Here is a 5,389-nt window from a genome sequence, read left to right on the forward strand (position 1 = left end):
GGAGCCGCCGGCTGACGCTGAGGGTGCTGCGGACCGCAGGGGCGCCCGGCTTTCACAGTGCTTCATTTCCATAGGCCTTCCTCCCAGAGATACCCCCTTTTTCCTGGGCTGAACATCCCGGTGACTAGCCTTACACATGGTTTGACGCTATTTGCAGGAAAGCTTTGTATTCTCACTACAGGCCCCACGGATGCCCCGTGAGCCCATCTATCGTCACGTTCCTTGTACGCCTTTCTGCAGCCCCCTTCCCCATGCCATTGGGGCAGCCCCAAAAAACTGCACAATCTGAGTAGGAATGCACAAAAACACTCTAGGACAATCCCCGACAGACAAAGCTTATTTTTATTAATTTTTTTCTTAACCTCATACATTCTGAAAGGTGAATATAAACAAAGTTGCAGCATGTACAGTGGACATATACATGAGTTAAGCCATAGAAATCACAGCTAACCTAAAAACCTTCAAATACTTGACATGGTCACAACAAAATCTATGCACCAAGTTTTGCTTTCCAAACTGTGGGACATTAGGAGGTAGAAACAGCATCCCCAGCTGCCTGAGAAGGAACCTTGTCCTGGGCTGGAGGCGTATTTGAATTCAGGAGAAAAAGAAATGCCTTGATTTTTAAAATACTAATGGAACTCAAGATTACTGGCATTGAAACAGTTTATAGGAAAGGTGGTCAGGATTCCTCCCACTAGGTAAAATGAGATATTTTTGAAACTCTTAGCTGGAGATATCCTGCAGGGCAAAGTGGTCCAACTGTGTCCTTGCTATCTTATGGCAGCAGCTATTATAGAGCACTCTTGGTGGGCAATAACTCCTGTAGAGACAGGAGGATTATATAACAAATGACAAAAGCTTTTAGAAAATTTCTTTGAAATAATGTGGGGCTTTCCAGTGTCTGAACCATGAAACATCCACAAATGAGCTGAAAGTAGTGACCTCAGTATTCCACAGTCTCCATTCTATAGGAAACATTGATACTATATACAAACCCCACCCTAATACCTGGAAAGCAGTTCCAATTAGGCAAGATAAAAATGATGAACAGGAAATTGCTAACTGAAAGTGATCAGCTGTTGTCACATCTTTGTCGGGTGCAATGCTGGCCATGAAGAAAACTAAACATTCACTGAAAACCAAGTGCTTGGCATCAGAATGAATTTACAGAAAAGAAGGCCAGAGTTCTGGGGTGACCTGAAGTCTACGTTGTATCCTGCAAAGCTTTAATGTATTCAGCCCCTCACAACATGCAGTGACAGTCATTAAAAAATGCCTGAGAGGTTGTTAATCACTATTTTCTATCACAAGAGCACATTTCTTTAAAAGCAGAAGGGTCAGAGGAACAGGGTGTCCCCAGAGTTTCCAGACATTCAACCGTTTGTGGTGTTTTGCTCTTTCCATGGGGTCTGCAGGTAAGTTTTCTTTTAATACCTGATTGAAGAAAAATACAGAATTTAATTCTCATTCACTATGATGGGGGAAAAAAGCTATAAAATGTTTCGGGGCTTCTTAAATTCACATAATAGAGGATGTTAACACAGAATCATTCAATTACTAGTGTTGGAAAAGACCTCCAAGATCTTTGAGTCCAACATGTGAACATCCAGACCTTTGTCTGAGATTGACACCATCTCATTCCTCAGCCTGGTCCATGCCTCCAGCAGGAGAGCCAAAGGAAAAATTTCAGAACCTTGTAGCAGTGGCATAATATTGCTTGTTTTACTCTAGTGGGCTGCATCTCCAAAAAAATCCTCAAATTACTATCCTAAGGTTTTGATTGAGTTGTTTAACTGGAAAACTTTCACTTCATCAACATGGAGAATTTAGGAGGTAGATTTAACAGGGTCTGTTGTGATAGGACAAGGGGTAATGGTTTTAAACTAACGGATGATCAATTTAGATTAGAGATAAGGAAGAAGATTTTTACAACAAGGATGGTGAAACACAGTAATTGGTTGCCTAGAGAGGTTGTGGATGCCCATCCTTGGAAACATTCAAGGGCAGGTTGGATGGGTCTGTGAGCAACCTGATCTCATTGAAGATGTCCCTGCTCCTTGCAGAGGGGTTGGACTAGACAAGCTTTAAAGATCCCTTCCAAGCCAAACTATTTTATGATGATTTCCCTTAAGGAAATCTGTCATGGATGGTCGTTGCAAGTGTTCAGTCCTGCAGTTGCATCTGTGGTCTAAAACATTTGACCAAATTATTTTAAGAGGCATCTTTCTTTGTAAACAATTTTGCTTAAGTTGTAAGAAAAATATTTTCTTTCATGCCTTTCATGTGAGTAGAAAGTTTCTCAGTCAAGATTATTTCCTTTTATGATTCAAATGACTAGCACAAAAATCACAAACAATGTGCTGGGGTTTTTTCATAATCCCATGGCCAGATGGTTACTCCAAGAAGGCTGAACTAAGGTTAGTAGAGTTATCAGGAATATTTAATTTTTGTGTTTATCTATTACAGGACAAGACTCATTATTGAGTTTCCCAACTAATGTTAATTGGTTTCATTTTATGATGTCAGTTGATAATTTTTTTCCCAGTGATGATTTGGCAAAAAGGCAGCCTGTCTTAAAACCAAGCTGGTATCTGTAGCTACTTGCTTACTTTTAATGGTAATTAAATCACCAATCCTTGGTTCAGCCTTCCAGGTGTTGTCTGAGCAATGCAAACAATTTTCTGAGTGCTACAGACATGAATGCATCTCCCAACAGTTGTGTGTCTGGCATTGCTCAGAGATTAAATCACCACAGGAGCTGGGTAACAGCATTTTTGCGGTTCTTAAACCAGACTTTGGTCACCAATACCAATCTGCCAAAGTGGCCTGATACAAAAGTGTTTGTGATTAGTAAAAGCTTGAAAGCAGAAGCTCCTCCTATCTGGTGTATCCACTCTACTGTAAACTGTTCTTGCTTTAAAAGACAAAGAGCTCTTTTTCATTGGGACATTTGCTTATGTGTTAGCGCTGAAATAATCAGAGAAAGCATTTGTAAAAGGCTGTGTTAATGTGGGCTTCCTCTGCTGGCTTTCCAGTAACTGAGCATGATTTCTAAGACTTTATGTAAACAAAGGATTAAACTGGATTTGGGGTTAAATCTTCCTATCACAGCATAATTCATCAGCAGTGAATGGCCAGAGAAAGCTATTAGTTGGGAGTACATGGATATACTTTCTCAGGATGATGATGCTGGTCATCTAAAATAAGATGTTTGCCATCAGTTTACAAATCCCTTTAATTCCAAAAGTTAACTCCTGAGAAAGGCTTAGGCAGATGAACACACATATGAGGACAGGAACTGCCAAGGCTCCTGTGTAATAAAAAATATATTTTGTACATGTTATATAAATCTGCAGTTGCTTGCATTCTTCACTGTCACATGTACCTGCCCTATGCTCTCTGGGTTGGAGCACTAGGTGCTCTGTCAGCCATGAAATTACAGGCCAGCCACCTTCTCTCTCTGAGTAACTTACTCTTTTTGTCTTCCTTCTGAATTCTTCTCTCACTATTTTGTCCTCAGTGACTTACTCAAGTTTCTTCTTTACCTCTCATGACTTTTTTTTTTATTATTCCTCTGTCCAATGTTGCTCTTCTACTATGCCTCCAGTGGCTTGTCCTTCACTGCTGATATGCTTGTGTGATCTCCAGATTGCACTGGTTATTTAGACAAGAAAAAGTCTTAGATCTCTTAAGGTATCACACTGGACATTAAAATAAGGATAGTTTAAAAAGAATTGGAGTTCCTCATCAGATTTTCTAGAAACATGACTTGCAAATAAAATAATGGAGAATTCGGGTGTTATGGGCTTCTGATAGTTTTCTTCAAAGTGCCTAGTTTTTTGTTTAGTTTAAACCAAGAAGTTTTCACAGTATATCCTTAGGCACTTTTGCAGATCAGAGCTCAGCCTTTTTAGACTAAAATTAAAAAGCAATCCTGCAAGATGCTGAGTACTTTTGTAAATTCCCTCTGACTTCCATAATCAGATTCCTGTAAGATTCACTTTTCAGGCTAAAAGCCTGAATTGTCTTTTCAAACTCAGGTTAGTTTTGCTTATATCTACTCCAGAGTACTTTGTATTTGCTGCCACAAATACGAAGATTTTCTGAAGCACTTCTGGGCCTCTGAAAAGCAAGAAATGCTTTTATTCAGAAGCAACTTTTTCTGACCATTTGTAATGATCTTTATGAGACTGCTGCTTAAATGTTCACGTCAAAGCTTGTGAAATTTGCGGACAAATTCCTTCTGACGTATGGGTAGTGTTAATTCATTCTTCAAGTGGACTGACAACCAGCATTTCAAAAGCAAGAGCAGCACATGACAGCAGGTTCTGAGGCCTGGGCTGAGCATGGCAGCTAGCAGGGCCCTGGGAGCACTGAAGATGCCACCAGTTTTGGGGAATGTCAGTATTGGTTTTGAACATCACCAGGATCATTTGGGAATTCTGAACTATTAGCACACCAAGCAATGTTTACTATTTACAGCTGCAAAATGTAAGTCTGAGAATTCATGGGTTATCACTGGAAATGAAGCTATTTATAGAGAGATGTTCTGGTGGATACAAACATTTCTGAGAAATAGAAAGAAGATAAATTATTAAGGCTCTTGTGACTTATCCCATTGATAGGCTCTTGGGATATGTTTTCATGGTGTGGGCTTGCAGAGAGATAGGATAAACTGGCATGTGCTCAGTGCATTCCTGCCAGTGGGATAGCATATCAGTTAGTTTGAAACCCTTACATTAAAAAGTATAGTGACTTCCACAATCCTATTTTATTTCTAGGTTAAAATATTTAAATCTATACTTAACCAGGGCAAATATTGTGTGTAATGTAGGCCATGATCTTTGTGCTAAATAGTGCAGTTTAGTTCTAAAACAATGTTATTAAAAAAGCATCATTTTTGCCTTTTTGGTAAAGGAATCATTGATGCAGCATTGTATTGCAGCAGGCAAAATTCAATTAAATGAACACTGAATTTAGATATCTCTGAAAAACAGAAGCCCAACCTGTGTAGGTCACTTAAGAAATAACACTCGTCAGCAACACTGAAGTGAACTCAGGAACCTGTATGAAACACAGCAGTGTTTCAAAGTTAGCTAATAAAAAATAATTCTTAGTCTGAAAATAATTAGTCACGGAGTGTATTTCCATTCCCTTGAATAACAGCAATGGATGATTGTCACTGAAGAGTCTCAGCTGAACCCAGAGAGCTCCTTGGGCAGATGAAGTCACTGGTTTGCTATGTTTATGCTGTGGCCCTGCCTCACATTTCTCGCAGGCATCTGAGGCCTGTTTTATCAGAAGGAGCCTTGGCATCCAGCACAATGGCATGTTTATGTTAAAAGGAAAGGTCCCTCTGCGAGCAGCAGGACAAGCGATGCCGGCA

The sequence above is a fragment of the Geospiza fortis genome, unplaced genomic scaffold, assembly GCF_000277835.1.
Source record: "Geospiza fortis unplaced genomic scaffold, GeoFor_1.0 scaffold50, whole genome shotgun sequence".
Lineage (NCBI taxonomy): Eukaryota > Metazoa > Chordata > Aves > Passeriformes > Thraupidae > Geospiza > Geospiza fortis.